This window comes from Rhincodon typus, chromosome 28, assembly GCF_021869965.1.
Source record: "Rhincodon typus isolate 14 chromosome 28, sRhiTyp1.1, whole genome shotgun sequence".
Classification (NCBI taxonomy): domain Eukaryota; kingdom Metazoa; phylum Chordata; class Chondrichthyes; order Orectolobiformes; family Rhincodontidae; genus Rhincodon; species Rhincodon typus.
In genome coordinates, this window is record NC_063359.1 from 19,568,042 (window position 1) to 19,585,550 (window position 17,509).

General features: G+C 40.2%; 1 protein-coding gene across 4 annotated transcripts in view; it reads right to left on the reverse strand.

The window, feature by feature from the left end:
* Positions 1–17,208, reverse strand: part of LOC109924585 (probable G-protein coupled receptor 82) — a 34,794-nt gene extending 17,586 nt beyond the window's left edge. For 2 of the 4 annotated variants that reach the window (XM_048613838.1, XM_048613836.1), the window contains exon 1: positions 7,677–7,870. The gene's annotated coding sequence lies outside the window, so the exon portion shown is untranslated. Of the gene's footprint in view, positions 1–7,676; positions 7,871–8,187; positions 8,264–17,099 lie in introns of those variants that run through there. The other 2 variants (XM_048613839.1, XM_048613837.1) reach the window with 2 other exon arrangements.
* Positions 17,209–17,509: the final 301 nt, after the last annotated feature.

Genomic DNA, 17,509 nt, shown 5'->3' on the forward strand with positions numbered 1-17,509 from the left:
CTACGTGGAAGTGCAGAAGCATCCAATAAGTCGATCGAGGATGCGTCATGCTTAGAGGCTGGCACGTGTTAGATACGAATCTCCATGGACGTAGACTGTGTGTGTGCCCAGCGCCCGCGGAGCATGCCCTGAGATGTTTGTGCAACATGGAGGTTGTTTGGAGCAAACAGCAAGCTGAACATTGCCAAGATCTCACGCTTCCCTTGGTCGGGTTTATTCAATGTCTTGCTTACTTGGTAGATTTGGTAAGATAGGACTCTCAATATTAAAGAGGTGAGTTATGGCATTGACAAGGCATTTAGAAACATAAATTTCTGTTGTTTGTATCTCACTGCTGCCTACTGAGAACCTAGCTACGCCACTCGTGAAAAGCTGAAAATATGGAGCAAGATAATCTCATATTAAGATGGACTTTGCTGCACTTATCACTCAATTCTGTCCTATGTCTTGCTGTTGCCCCTGTCACTCAGATACCCATGATATTCCAACCAGTAACTGAACTCATTTGTACTGGACCATCACTGAAATCTGACAAACGATATAGTAGAAAGTATAATTCTGTTGATTCTTTCCTTGAAAAGAGTTCCCACAGATGCTTCTTTGAACTCATGTTTCTACGACTGAAAATAACCTCACACCCTGTTAGATTTCAGGTGAGATTATGAAGATTTCCTTGACAATCACAACTAATTACTCTGTTACAAAAATATTTAACATTAAGCCACGCAAACTAACCCATTCAAACTGTAAAGAGCTGGTGATAATAAGGCCATAATTAATGTTATCATAAAAGTTGAGATAAATCTGAACTGTTTCATACCTCAACAGAGACAACAATTTTTCCAGTCAATATTAATGGATCAAAGTGTTAAATGTTCAAATAGCAACTTATTCAAAGTTTCTGCAAAAACTGAAATTCAAAATTCTGTTGAATTATTCCTTTGCAATGACAGTTTAAATTAACATAACTTTATCTGCCACATAACTGGTCGCCATTAATTCTGTAATCCAGTACAAAAAACTATTATTTTGATCCAGTTATACCTTCATTTCCAAAAAGTACGGGGAATGTTATGGTCCAGAAGATTAAATGTGCTTTGTCTATGTTTTCATATCAATAAATGTGTAACTGTTCAGTGGATGTAGTTTAGTCACATAATCCCAGTTTACTGGCTGATAACATTTGACAACTCCATTCAGAACACAATATTTAGAAAGTTCAGCAATCTTGTTACAGTTATTTTTACACAGGTTTGCAAACTTTTGTTTCTGCCCTCCACTGTAGTTTGAGAGCGCTACTAAATGGAGTCAGTTCATGTCTGTGCAGTTGGTTATCTACATGAAATCAGAGTGGCAATGAGTAATGTCTGTCTTAGGAGACAGACAATGCCACAGAATCAGAGAAAAAAGCAACCTAAACATCCCTACATCAGCAGCATTGTGCCTTAACAATAGATACGAAAGAAAACATGGTGATTTGATTAGTGAGCTTTTGAGGTGCAAAAAGGAAATTGGGGGATTTGAAATTTTCACACTTTTGTTACAAACAGAGCTGGTGAAACTCTGTGACACTGCTAATTCAAACTCTCTCTCACTCACTCTTTCAAATAAGGTCAAGAAATCATAAGAAATAGGATGAGGTATTTCGCCTCTGCTCTGCCTTAAATAAGATTACAGTTGAGCCAACTGTGGCCTTAATTCCGTTTTCCTTCTGCACTCTATAACTCTTGACTGCCTTGTCAATTGAAAATGTGGATCTACTCAATGACGAGGCATTCAGAGCTCTCTGGGGAAGACAATTGCAGACACTTAACAACACACAGGCAGCAAAATTCCTTCTCATTTACATCTTAAGTGGAAGACCTATATTTTTAAGCTGTGACCCCTACGTTTAGGTTCCCACAAGGTGAAACATCCTGCCAGCATTCACCCTGTCAAATCCCATCTGTTTCAATAAAATCACCTCTTATTCTTCTAAATTCTTCTAAATTCTTCTAAATGCCAATGAGCATAGTCCTAACCTGCTCAACCTTTCCTCACAAGACAAAGGATCAGTTGGGAGCATCTTTTCAAATTACTTCCAATGCAGTTATATCCCTCCTTATGTCAGGAGACCAACATTCACACCATGCTTAAGGTGCAGTCTCAAGGCCTTGTACAGCTGCAGCAAGTCTGCCCTACTTTTAAAACCCATTATCATTGCAATTATTGCCAACATTCCCATACCTTCCTAATTATCCACCATACCTGCATGCTCACCTTTTGTGGTTCATGTAGTAGACATGTAGATCCCTCTTGTAGCACAGTATTCAGCATTATCTCTCTGTTTAGACATTATTCTGTATGATATTCTTTCTGCCTGCCAAAGTGGACAACCTCCATCCACTTAATTTAACTATATCACTTTACCAACCTCATGTGTTCTTCAGACAAATTGCCACCTAATTAATTTTGTGTCATCCCCCAGTATATATAGCAACCACACACTTGGCCCCTTCATATGAGTTCATCCCTCTAGGTCTCTTCTCATTACAGTTTGCTGATCCAAAAAAGAAACATCTATCCCTACTCACTACTTCCTGTTAGTTAACCAATCCTCTATTCGTTCTAATATGTTACCCAAAACTCCATGAGCTCTCATCTTCCAAACAACTTTTTATGTAACACTTTATCAAATGCTTTTTAGAAATCCAAATGCTACCACATCTACTATTTCCCCATTATCCATTATGGTTGGTATGCTCTCAAAAATAATTTTAATAAGTTAGTTAAAAACGTTTCTCTTTCACAAAAAAAACCTGCCCCCTGATACACAGCTTGGATTCTGCTGGTGTTCCTCAGCTCCCAACATCAATACAGCCTTCATCCAAAAAGAGCTGAACCCCAGAATGAGGTGAGAGTGATTGGCCTTGGCATCAGGCAGGAAATGGCCTAATGGTATTATCACTGGACTGCTCTTCTAGAGAGCCAGATAATATTCTGGGGACCCAGGTTTGAATCCCGCCGTGGCAGATGGTTGAATTTGAATTCGATAAATATCTGGAATTAAGAATCTAATGATGACCGTGAATCCATTGTCAATTGTCGGAAAAACCCATCTGGTTCACTAATGTCCTTTAGGGAAGGAAACTGCCATCCGTACCTGGTCTGGCCTACACGTGACTCCAGACCCACAGCAATGTGATTGCCCTCTGGGCAATTAGAGATGGGCAATAAATGCTGCCTAGCCAGCGACGCCCTCATCCCGTTAATGAATAAAAAAAATTGACCGAGTGGTGTTAAGGATCCCTAAAATTAACTGAGCTTAATGGGAATTGTGGGAGTAATTCCCTAGTATTTGGAGTCATACCTAACAAAAGCTAGTTGGTTGTAACTGTTAGAGGTCTATCACTGCTGGTTAGCCCCAGTCCCAACCATCTTCAGCTACTTCATCAAGAAGCGTGGAGTCACAATTAAGAATCCTCATTGCGCAACCATCAATGTTCAGCACCATTCACGATTCCTCAGAAACTGAAGCAGTCCGTATATACATGCAACAAGACCTGGAGAGTGTTCAGACCTTAGCCTGGCATTAATGAGGACATCAATCGATTAAGTGAAGCAAGTCAAGTAAAACATATCAATTCCATCAACATCGCCTTCCACGTGATGTTCCTTCTGAGGTGTGGTGCAAGATCACCATTGATGTTTTCTATGACCAAGGACACAGTTACATTCTGGTGACTGAATGTTCCACCAATTGCCCTTTAGTGAGACCAGGACACTACTACTGTAACAGTTATTGACATATAGACCACATGTTCAGCATGTTCATTGTTTTGCAACAAATTGTGTTCCACAACACTGTGCAGTACACTAGTGCACCCTTCTCAACATTTGCAAGAGAAATTGGGTGGTTAACATTTTATCTCCTCTCTTCACTATCCTCAGTTGAAGCATCTCACAGAATGCACTATTGAAAGATGAAATCTGTGATTGTAAAGCAACATTCTCTACATCTAAGTGCTACTAAACACGGCAATGGTTTACCTCCACTGATAGCTGTCATGCTTCAGAGGCAGATCCATAAAGTTCTTTTCTCTAACGTTCTCACCACCCAACCATGTGTGCACGATGCATTATTTGAAAGAAGGGAGAAAATGGCACAAAACTATGATCAACAAGCATGCAGATAGTCACACTGAATTGAAACTGGATAGATTATAAGAGTTTGTGATTTTCAAATGAATACATGGCTTCATACAAAAATACATTGTTATGTCTAACCTTTTGGCATTAGAATAAGCAATAGTCATGTCTTGCAAAGAAACAGATGACACATTCAAACTGTATATCATCAGCCACACTGGAAGCTGACTCAAATGTTGAAGTTATGGTGTCAGACAACAACCGTACATCTCAATGAATCATACATATTTAGCTGTATGACAAATAGAATACTGCAGAGAGAAACTGCATAAGGAATAGATCTGGCCATGTCATATATCCACCAGGTATTATCTGGATGGATGGATTCAGTGCATCATTTACATCCCTGTATATGTTATTGGAAAAAAAGTTCCATTCCTCAAAACGAAAAAGGGGATGTCATATTATGCCACAGATTCCAGACTAGACAAGCTTGTGGTTTTAGGACAGTTACATGACATTATGACATGCGATAGTCTGGTATAAAGGTACCCACTTCATCCTCAGACACTCCTCTGTGTGATAGAGTTGTTCAGTAAGTTATGTATGTGTATCACACAATAACATCAGTAAGCACAGAATTCAGGCCGTGTGTCGAAGTCGTGATAAGGTAGTAATGTAAATAATTAGTATTATTAGTAACCTTCAAGACATCTGACTCAACAAGAACGTGACTCTCTCTGGTATATGTTACATGGACTAACATTAAAAAAAACACAAAGTATATCACCCACCCTTTTCAAAACACTAAGATACAGAACATGAAGTCCTGGGGATTGCTCAGCCTTTAGTTCCATTAGTTTAACAATTACATTTTCTGTAGTTAAGGTGACAGTTTCAAGTTCCTCCATCCCTCTTCCCCCTTGATTCTCAATTGATTTTGGGATGCTCCTTGTGTCTTCTATAGTGTAGAATGACACCAAATACCAATTCAAGGTTTCCAACACTTCCTTGTTTCCTGCCATTAGCTCCCCAGTTTCACCCCATAAGGTTCCAACATTCTCTTCAGCTACTCTTTTCCTTTTAGTATGTTTAAAGAAACTATGCACTTTTATTTCTACCTAGCTTTCTCTCATACTCTAATTTCTCCCTTCTTTTCTTTAATTTTTTTTTTAGTTTATGACATTTGACTAACCTTCTGATCCCTAATCTCCAAAGTATTTTATACATTCACTTCTGATTTACTAATATCCTTAGATAGCCTCAGATAGGGAAGCTTTCTCATAGAGTCTTTCTTTCCGAATGGAATACATCATTGTTGAAAATGATGAGATACCTGCTTAAATGTCTGTTGCTGCTTCTCTTCTGTCCGAGTGTTAAGCGATTTTTGAGTCCACTTTTCTAACTCTATCTCTTGCCTCATTGTAACATCAGTAAAAAAAAACTAATGAGATGGTTAACAATTTTCAAGTCAGTAAACTGCAGCTTGTACCAAATAAACACATCATGAATCATGAGGAGTGGTAATTATGACTTGTGAGTGACTTGGCAAAGTCTGGACCTTCCACTAGGCGGCACGTTATTTCAGTTCTATCATTTGAAATTGATGAAAATAGTTTGAAAGTTTGGCAGCATTTTAAATGCAAATTACATGCAGTGCAATTCGAGTTGTTGTGATCTTTTTCACCAGTTTAAACAACGCCACATTAAAAGACCACCCAGTCCACAAAAATGGCCACACTCCCAGATCAAATTAAACGCTGTGGAGAGAAATCAGAGTTAATGTTTCGCGTCCAGTGACCCTTCCTCAGAACCATTCTGGAACTGAGACACTAACTCTGATGTCTCTCCACAGATGCTACCAGACCTTCCGAGCTTTTCCAGCTACTTCTGTTTTTGCTTTTGATTTCCAGCATCCGCAATTACTTCAGTTTTTATTAAAACTAACCACTATTGTGAGGTTCTGCTAACTTTACTGTACAAAGAGATCTAAAATGTAGATTTTTAAGTCTTTTTCAATTTTTAAAAATTGAGTTACGCAATGGTGCTGGATTCACATGGTAATTAAAAATGCTTATTTTGTAATAAATCCATTTTTGACTATTAATAAACTGCATCAGGTTACCATGCTTAAATAGATCAAGGAATATTTTTAATGCAAATTTTTTTGATTACAATTTAAAATACTGCTGATTATGCTGGTTCATGAGAGATAATTGGCAACATACAAAAAAATTTGAGTAGATGCCTGAACAAAAAGGAGCACTTAAAAAAATGTGATTTTGAGTGTGATTTACACCCGAATCCCTGATTGCACTCAAAGTGGAATTTTTTGGCCAAGATAGAGGTTAAATCTAATACATAGACCTCCTTCACCCTGAAGAACTCAATATAAAGTAATGGTGTGTTTCTGTGCAATAAAGAACAATTTCAGATATTTTGACATTTTAAAAAATTTTACATAAGTTGAAGAAAAGGGCACACGAATTTTTCAACTCATCTAATTCAGGAACACTCCTTGGTGCTAATTCAATAATAAAATAAAAGCAAGTGGACCTATAGACTGACAATGTCTGGTCCATTCACTTAACTTCCATTACTACAGTAAAACATCTCTGTTCCTCTCCAAAGCCGCTGACAACTTTATGAGATTCTTGCGTCCTGTTAACAGGATCTATATTACATAGAGAAGTCTATAACTCTGTGCTGTTATTTAGAATATCATTGAATGACAAAAACAGTTCTAACATTCGACTAATTTATAGACATAAATAGCAAGGTCATGATGTGGTAGAAACATGTCAGCAACTGAGTATATTGTCAAAAATATGTCTATTTGTGACAACGACATTTGATGCCTTGCACAGTTTGAGAATATTTTATTATTTACATAGAGAAACAACTCCTTCTTACTGAACTATGTTTTTCATATTATTGCCCAAAGATAGAATTAAAGAAAGGGGGAAATGAATCATTAAAACTGAACATTTGAGGAAGAACACTAGTTGGGGTTTTTTCAGCATGTGCGCCTTCACCTTTCTTCCTCTGGAGTGACAGATCCCTTCTCTTTGCTATTTGTACTGATATTATAACACCCCGTGCAAAGAACACATTGTGACTGAATACAAATATCAACCAAAGGAAGTCTTTGTCCCCATCTGTCTAGAATTTGTTCTTAAACCTGCAATGCTTTTCTTCAGGTTTCCTGTCTTCCCCACACACTTAACGGTCGACTCACTGAAACTACCATGAAGTCCAGATTCAGGCCGAAAAGCCGTCTGAAGTTTTTGGGGACTTTTCTTCATTAGCTTTTGCTTTCAAAAGAATATTTCCAGACACAAACGAACAGAAATTCTCCACATGGGCAAACACATAGAAACACATTGATTTCCTTTTGAAAGTAAATATCTCAATTCCTACAAAAGTTTCATTGTTGATACACTGTAATTTCTATTTACATTCTGAAAGTTGAAACGTTTAAAAACATTTTCAAAAACATATAGTTGTTTGATTCTGAGCCTGAAGGTAAGAAAAAATATTGTACTCACCACCCTCTGTAATTTGTGACACAAAAATATTCGGAAGTTCAGCAGATTCTGATCAATCTTCTGCATTAAAGTGCCAGAGGTCTAAAATCGTCTCCCAATGGTTTGCATGGCTGAACATGAAGAAACTTCAACTTCTTACTCTCAGACTAATAACTAATCAAATGGGGAAGCCAGGCTCACTTTGAGGTGCTCAAGTTGTGCAACAGGTTTCAGTAAAACCAAATGTGTAACAGGCAGTGCGCCAGTTACTATGAAATAATGCCTACACAGAAAGCCCATTTACGGCATAAAGGTAGATTTTAACACAAAACCAAATCTTCATTCCTTCAAACACGTGTAATGTGCCTAGCTTCCTTTTTCAGAAAAGGGTTTATGAAAACTTCAATGCTCAGAAATAGAAGTGAAAAAAAGAAACTAAAATTTCAGCTTTATTGACCTCAAAGTTTGAACACAACTTCAAAATTATTATGCAGGGAATGTTCGATTAAGAAATGAAGAATGTTTCACTCACCGTGTTCTGTACTTTATGGCATGGAGTATTCAAAAGCCCAACAAGAATACGTCACCTAGCTCATGCTGCTACAGTGCCAGTTCTGAAATCCTCATCAAATATTTTTTCTTTGCTACTAGCTTTCAACTGCTTCCTTTTGCAGCAGCTTCCCCAATTTTTTAGATGCTCCTTTCCCCTACTTCACCCTTTCAATTTTTTTTTTTAACCAAGATTTGAACTGCACACTTCTTTGCAGTTAATTCTAAGGACTCCCACACCCCACTCCTCCCCCCTCCCAAAGCTGGGTTGTGGTGCTTCGGGTGATGATGGTATCAGCATTGGAGATGGAATATTTTCTTGCTCTTCTACAAAGATATTCGCAAGATATTCACTTGTGGGTGAAGTTTAGTATTGACCAAATACTAATGATCAATAGTACTTTTAATTGAAAGATTGTATCTAATCATGAGATGTGAAATTTGTGAAGTATTTAATTATATGCTTCTGTGCTACATGGGAGATTCGGGGCATATCTTGCCATGCACTTCAGATGCAATGAATATCGAGATACTTGAAGTTGAGCTTGTTGTTTCTTAGCTTGAGGAGTCACAGCAAAGCATAAGGGAAAATTTCTGTGCGAATCAGTTCCAGGAGCTGATCATGCTGTAGCTATTTATAGGAACTTTGTGTCCAATGGACAGTGCCAGAGTCCTTTCAGTGCAGCATTGCCTGAAACTGACTACCAGTAAAAGTAATACCACTAGGACTGCAATCTTTCACATATTCACGAAACTATGGAACAAATAATTTCACAGCGGGAACAGTCTAGTTTAGAAATTGCGTAGTTGCAGAAGCTTCAATAGTCAGGGAAATAGACATACATTTCTGCAACTACCAATGCAAATCCTGCAAGGTATGCTGTCGCCTCAGTGCTAGAATGTATAACCTTTGGAAGGGAAATCATGTTTAACCAATTTATTAGAGTTCTTTGAAGAAGTAAGTAGATAAAGTTGAACTGGTGGATGTACTGCACATATATTTCCAAAAGGTATTTGATAAGGTTCCACATGAAAGGTTACTGCAGAAAATAACAGCTTGTGGTGCGGGGAAGTACCATTTGGCATGGACAGAAGATTGGCTAATTAACAGGAAACAGAGGGTAGGAATAAATTGGTCATATTCTGGTTGGCAAGATAAAATGATGATGTACCACAGAGATCAGTACTTGGGTCTCAACATTTTAAAATTTATGTAAATGACTTGGATGATGGCCTGAACATATGGTTATTACATATGCTGATGATACAAAGATAGGTAAGAAAATAAGTTGTGAAGAGGATATAAGAAAGCCGTAAAGGGATAGAGTAAGTGGGTGGCGAAAGATATGACAAAACGAGCATAATGTGGGAAATGTGAAATTGTCCATTTTAACAGGAAGAATAAAAACTAAACATATTATCAAAATGTTGAGAAGTATCAGATTTAAAATGAAGAGGGAGCTGGTGTCCTCATGAATGAATCACAGAATGTTAGTATGCTGGTGCAGCAAGTAATTAGAAAGCTACTGGAATGATATTGTTTATTAAAAGGGGAACTGGAGACAAAGTAGGAAGTTATGCCTCAGCTACACAGGCTGTTAGTGAGATCCATCTGAAGTATTGTGCACAGTACTGGTCTCTATACTTAAGGAAGAATGGAAATCCTTTGGAAGCAATTCACAGAAGATTTGCTGGACTGATCCCTGGACAGGTTTTCTTATGAGTAAAGATTGGACAGGCTATGCTCATATTTGCTGCGGTTTAGAAAAGTCAGAGGTGACTTAATTGAAATAGATAAAATTCTGAAGAACCTTAATAGTATGTAGGTGAAAAAGATGTTTCCCTCTTGTGGAGGACCTACCTCAGGATTAAGTGACTTTTGTGATGTAATATTCATTGCTAGGGTCTTTAAATGGCCTGCCTCAGTGAATTGTGAGACCCAGTCTGAGTTATATTGGAGAAAGCAAGGCCCTCTACCTAAGAATGTATAATGAGGCCCAGCTGAAGGTTCAGAAATCCACTAATCTGTTGAAACAGATGATTTCAAGGAAAAATATTGCTTGCTTAACATCTCTGTGTCACTGATCTATGTTAATTTCAAAATATTAATTTACACAAGTTTGAGATTTCAATTACTTTCAGTTTCTGACATTGATACTTTAATGGTCTCAATGATTGGTCCTTCTATTGGTTTGTAGTAAAATAAGTTTTACTTTAGTAAAGTGAAAGATAACGTATAAATGGTTTTCTAAAAATGCTTTTTTCATACATAATGTTGTTGCTATGGATTTCATGACCTCTCTACAGTGAATAGTGGATTCCCGTAAATAGTCTTGGAGATATGAAGGACCATGATGATGGATAGAATGTGGCATGGGCACAGGCAGCATGAGTGGGTATGGCATGGGTGAAAGCCTGGCAGGGGGATCATGAGGAGGACCTCTGGTCTTACATTTGAAATTATTCCATCATACAAACTATAGTTCACAACATCTCTGAGGTGCCATAAAATGCAAGTCATTTAAAAGCCAACCTATCTCCATAATGATTGCAGAGGACTAGGATATCCCTATCCCTACAATGTAGTCTGGCCATGTGGAGAAAGCAGGGAGCAGACTTGCAATTAAGAAAAGCCATCCCCTTAAAAGGCAATCCTGGAAATTGAAAACCCTGAAAATGGGGCTTAGAATCTTGAATTTGGGACCTGTGCATCATTTTTACAGGGCTCCTAAGTCATCTTGATTTAATGGGTTGAATCTCATGTTTTTTTGACTAAGTCCAAGTTGCATTTTGTGTTTTCTTGCCTCATCTTACCAAAATACCTCATTAATTACCGATCACACATACATCCCTGGTGGCTCTTGCATTTAATTTCTTTCCCATCCTAAAAATGCACTATTCCTGAAACTACCTCAAAATAGTGATCTCAGGATCACTACCAGTGCCATGTGCTAGTCAGAATAGAAATGACAGGATATATCAAATGAATACGTGCTGAAAAGATGGTGTCAGGGTGATGGTTTCAGTCTCCTGGGGCATTGGGACTGGTTTGGAGGGAGGTGGGACCTGTACAAACTGGACAGGTTACACCTGGGCAGGACTGGGACTGATATCTTAGGGCCGGTGTATGTTAGAGCAGTTGGGGAGGGTTTAAACTAATATGCCAGGGGGATGGGAACCTGTGTAAGGAGCCAGAGAAGGAGGGAGCAAGGACAAAAACAAAAGATGGAAAAGGGGATAAGAAAAGTGATAGGTAGAGAAACCAAGGACAAGATTCAAACAGAGCTATTGAGAAAAATAAGTGCAAGACAAACAATGTTAAAGATAAGCTTAAAGACTTTGTGCCTTAATGCCCGGAGCATTTGCAATAAAGTGGATGAACTAATCACACAGATAGATGTAAACGGGTATGATATCATTGGGATTACAGAGGCGTGGCTGCAGGGTGACCAGGGATGGAAACTGCATGTCCCAGGGTATTCAGTATTTAGGAAGGACAGGCAAAAAGGAAAAGGTGATGGAACAGCATTGCTGATTAAAGAGGATATTAACACAATAGTGAGAAAGGATATTAGCTCTGACAATGTGGAGTCTGTATGGGTAGAGTTGAGAAATACAATGGGGCAAAAAACATTACTGGGTGTCATATATAGACCCCCAAACTACATTAGTGATGTTGGAATGGCGTTAAACAGGAAATTAGAGATGCATGTGATTAGGGAATATTGGTGATTATGGGTGATTTTAATCTGTACATAGGTTGGACACAATGCCATAGAGGAGGAATTCCTGGAGTGCATACAGGATGGTTCTCTTGTCCAATATATCGGGGAAGCAACTAGAGAGCAGGCCATCTTAGACTGGGTACTGTGTAATGAGAAGGGAATCATTGCCAATCTAGCTGTGCGAGACCCCTTGGGGAAGAGTGACCATAACATGATAGACGTTTTTATCAAGATGGAGAGTGAGGTAGTTGATACGGAGACAAGGGTGCTAAATCTTAATATAGGAAAGTATAAAGCGTGAGTGGGCCTTGATAAATTGGGGGGAGTTACTTATAGGGATGACAGTGGATAGACAATGACAAACATTCAAGGAAAGCATGGGGGAACTGAAACAACTGTTTATTCCTGTCTGGCACAAAAGCAAAATGGGTAAGAGGGCAATCCATGGCTTACAAAGGACAGTAGAGACAGTACCAATCCAAGGAAGAAGCACACAGATTGGCCGAGAGACATAATATGTCTGAGAATTGAGAGCCGTTTAAATTCAGCAAAGAAGGACCAAGGGATTGATTAAGAAGGGGAAAACATACAGTACAAAAGTAAGTTTGCAGGGAACATAAAGACTGATTCTCAGAGTTTCTGTAGGTATGTAAAGAGAAAAAGATTGATGAAGAGAAATGTAGCTCCCCTACAGACAGAAATGGGGGCATGCATAATAGGGCACATTATAGGCTGAGCAACTGAATACATGCTTTGGTTCTGTCTTCACAAAAGAGGAGACAAATCAGATACCAGAATTGTTGGAGGATGCAAGATTTAGTGAGCGGGAAGAATTGAGGGAGATCGATATTAGTAGAGAAATGATGCTGGGGAAATTGTTGTAATTGAAGGCAGAAATATCCCCAGGGCCTGATAATCTACATCCCAGAGTACTTAAGGAAGTGACTGTAGGAATAGTGGATGCATTGGTGGTTATCTTCCAGGATTCTATAGACTCTGGAACAGTCCCTGCAGATTGGAGGGTAGCTAATATCACTCCAATATTCAAAGAGAGTTAGCGAGAAGACAGTGAAATATAGAAATATAGAAATATAGAAATATAGAAATGTTAAGTGAGCTTAACATCGGCATTGGGGAAAATTCTCAAATCCATTATCAAGGACTTTAGAGCGGAGCATTTAGAAAGCAATGACATGATCAGACAGAGTCAGCATGGATTAACGAAGGGGAAATCATGCTTGACAAATCTGTTGGAATGGTATATTTGGACTTTCAGAGAGCGTTGACAAAGTCCTGCATAAGAGGTTATTGTGCAAGATTAAAGTATATGGGATCGGGGAAGTGTATTGAGATGGATAGAAAACTGTTTGGCAGAGACAAAACAAAGAGTAGGAATTAATGGGTCCTTTTCAAATTAGCAGGCAGTAAAATAGTGGGTGCTACAGGAATCAGTGCTGGGACCCCAGCTATTCACAATATAGATTAATGATTTGGATGAGGGGACGAAATGTAACATCTCAAAGTTTGCAGATGATACCAAGTTAAATGGGATGGTGAACTGTGACGAGGATGCAAAGATCCTTCAGCATGATCTGGACAGGGTTGGGTGAGTGGGTAAATCAATGGCAGATGCAGTATAATTTGGATAAATGTGAGGTTATTCAATTTGGAAACAAAAACAAGAAGGCAGATTACTACCTGAATGACTGTAAATTGGGAGAGGGGACTGTGCAATGGGACCTGGGTGTCCTTGTGCACCAGTCACTGAAGGTAAGCATGCAGGTGCAGCAGGCGGTAAAGAAGGTAAATGGTATGTTGGCCTTCATTGTGAGAGGTTTCGAGTACAGGAGCAGGAATGTGTTGTTGCTGTTATACAGGGCCTTGGTGAGGCCACAGCTGGAATATTGTGTGCAGTTTTGGTCTCTTTTTCTGAGGAAAGATGCTCTGGCTCTCGAGGGATTGCAGCAAAGGTTTACCAGGCTGATTCGAGGGATGGCGGGTCCGATGTATGAGGAGAGGTTGACTCAGTTAGGATAATTTTTGCTAGCTTTCAGACGAATTAGGGGGGGATTTCATAGAAACTTATAAATTTCTAACAGGACTAGACAGGGTAGATGCAGGGAGGATGTTCCCGATTGTGGGTGTGTCCAGAACCAGGGGTCACAGTCTGATGATTCAGGGTAGACTATTTAAGACAGAGATGGAGACGTTTCTTCACCCAAACAGAGGTGAGCCTGTGGAATTCATTACCACAGGAAGTAGTTGATGCCAAAACATTGAATGTATTCAAGAGGCGACTAGATATAGCACTTGGGGCGAATGGGATCAAGGGTTATGGGGAGAAAGCAGGATTAGGCTATTGAGTTGGACAATCAGCCATGACCATGATGAATGGCGGAGCAGGCTTGAAGGGCCGAATGGCCTCCTCCTGCTCCTATCTTCTCTGTTTTTTTTTTATTTATTTACAGGATGAGGACGTTACTGGCTAGGTAGTGTTTATTGCCCATCCCTAATTGCCCAGAGGGCAGTTAAGAGTCAACCACATTGCTGTGGGTTGGGAGTCACATGTAGGCCAGACCAGGTAAAGATGGCAGTTTCCTTCCCGAAAGGACATTAGTGACCCAGATGGGTTTTTCCCCAACAATCGACAATGGATTCACAGTTAACATTAGCCTCTTAATTACAGACATTTGTTGGATTCAAATTACACCATTTGCCATGGCAGGATTCGAACCCAGGTCCCCAGAACATTATCTGGGTCTCTGGATTAACAGTCCAGCGATAATACCACTAGGCCATCACCTCCCCCCCAACATGTTTCTATGTTGCTATGGTTCTATGGTTAACTGCCCACTCAAGGATGTCTGCCAAAACACTTGAGGCCTAGCCCTGGCACCATCTGTATCAATCTGCAGCAGCCCTGCATGGTTCTGGGCACTTGTCCTGGACATGGCAGTTAGGGGGATATTGGTGCCCCACCTTGTGGGCAAAATCCATGAGGTCCTGCGAGACAGGGTCGTGCCAATGTGGAACTTCCTCTTTCCCCAGAAGTAACAGTGGTCAGAGCAGTCTCAGCCAACTGCAGGAATGCCCAGCAATGTTGAAGAAGGTCAGTGACTTTCAGCACTCTATCAGCACAAATGCCATCAACTTCTCTCTGATACCTCACACTCACTGTATCTCTGCTACTGCACCCACCTCCCACCAAGGTTCATCCTCTACCACTCTCACCAATGTCTACAACATCTTCCCCACTCACTATCACTCACCCCAACACCCAACTGTCCCTGCATGCTCTCCGTGCTACCTACTCACTGCTTGGGACCCCTTCCCACCTACACCAACGGTAATAGCTGTCTCACCCAATCAATCTCCTGAAGTGCTGCCTCTTTCTCGTTCCATTGGAAAATCAGTCTACAGTGGGCAGAAAGGGTTAAACGGGTGGGGGCTGCCAGTCCTTCACTCCTTATAAGGAGAGCATCCTGACTTTGACTGCCCCGAGCAGACCTAGGACTGGTACTGGAGGCTGCCCTTGACTTACAAGGCTGGGATCCCCCGAGTGAAGGCTATCCCTCTTAACCGGGGCTAGCAAACAAGCTTCCTGGCTTTCTATCTGTGGCAAACAGCATGGCAAGATAGCAGTAATATGAGCCTGCTATCTCTGGTAAAAAAAAACAAGGCAATGCAAGGCAAGAATACAGTGAGCAACCAGGTTGGCTCAGAGTAAGTGGGTGCTACGAGAGCAAGTGAAGAGCCCAGAGATACAACCTGGTTCAGTTGATGAGCTGGGTGTGTGTCCCTAAGCCTTGATGCAGCATTCCAATGGTAGTTGCTGGTACAGCTCAAGGAACACTGAAGTACAGAAGCATCATGGAACCATAGAGTCATACAGCACAGGCACAAACCCTTTGGTCCAACCAGTTCATACCAGCCGTAATCCCAAACTAAACTGGTCCCATTTGGCACATATTCCTCCAAACATTTCTTATTCATGTGCTTATCCAAACGTCTTTAAATGTTGTAACTGTACCATCAGTTCCTCTGGAAGTTCATTGCACACACAAGCCACTCCCTGTGTAAAATAATAGTCCCTCATGTCTTTTTTATATCTTTCTCCTGTTGCATTAAAAGTATTGCCCCTCGTCTTGAAATCTCCCACCCTAGGGAAAAGACACCTGCCATTCACCTTACCTATAACCCTCATTATTTTATAAATCTCTATAATGTCACCTCTCAACTTCCAATGCTCCAGTGAAAAAAACCCCAGCCTATCCAGGCTCTCATTATAATTCAAACCCTCCAGCACCAGCAACTTTTCTGAACGTGCCCTAATTTGATAATATCCTTCCTGTAGCAGAGCAACCAAGACTGTACTGCAAAAATGGCCTCACCAACATCCTGTAAAATCTCAACATGACATCCCAACTCCTATACTCAATGGTCTGAGCAATGAAGGCAAATGTGTTGAACAGTCTCCTAACCGCCCTGTTTATCTGTGATGCAACTTTCAAAGAACTGTGTACCTGAACCCGCAGGTCTCTCTGTTCCACAACACTACCCAGGGCCCTACCACTAACTGTACAAGTCCTGCTGTTGTTTGTTTTACCAAAATGCAACACCAAATTAAACTCTATCTACCACTTCTCAGCCCATTGGCCCATTTGATCAGGATCCAATTGTAATCTTAGATAACTTCCTTCACTGTCAACTGTACCACTAATTTTGGTGTCATCCACAAACTTACTAACCATGCCTCCTAAATTCCCATACAATCATTTATATAAATTACAAAAGTGGACCCACCACCGATCCCTGTGGAATACCACTGGTCACAGGCCTCCAATCTGAAAAGCGACCCTCTGTCTCCTCCTGTCAAGCCAATGTAGCATTCTGTAAGTACATTGGTAATGAGGTATGAGCTTTCATAAAGCTGGCACTTGTCAGATACCAAAGTCCTTAGATGTGGTATGCATATGACCTGTGCCCGTGGAGTGTGCCCTGAGATGTCGATGCCCTGTTTCCAACGTGGAGATCATTTAGAGCAAGGCAGTGAGTTGAATCTGCTGGTTTCTTTGTCAAGATTTCCTGAAGTCTAGTATGTTTGGCTAGCTTGGTAAGATGGGACGCTAAATATTAATGAGGTGAGTCGCGTCATTAACAAGGTACTTACCAAGCGTGATCCTCGTCAGGTGGCATCTTGTCGCTGTCTAATGAGAGTCTCACCATACTGTGTGATAAGCTTAAAAGATGGAGCAGGATGATCTCAATGTTGATATGGGTCTCATTGCATGTGTTGCCCAATTCTGCCATACATTTTGACATATTCCACATTGCGCAGACCTCTGTAAGATTTCACCCAGCAAAAATGCGGGGCAACCCTCACAAACAAATTGTTGGTGACTTAGAGTTAAGAATAGTTCCATACAACAATTCTGCATTCCAAAATAGAAAGCATTATAGGTTGAAAATTTTCTGACCTCTGACAGCACCAAGGCTTTGAGGGACAGAATCAAGCATAAAATAACTATCATTGATTCTGAATCTGTTCTTCAAACAAGTTGGACGACAGCTACCTCACAG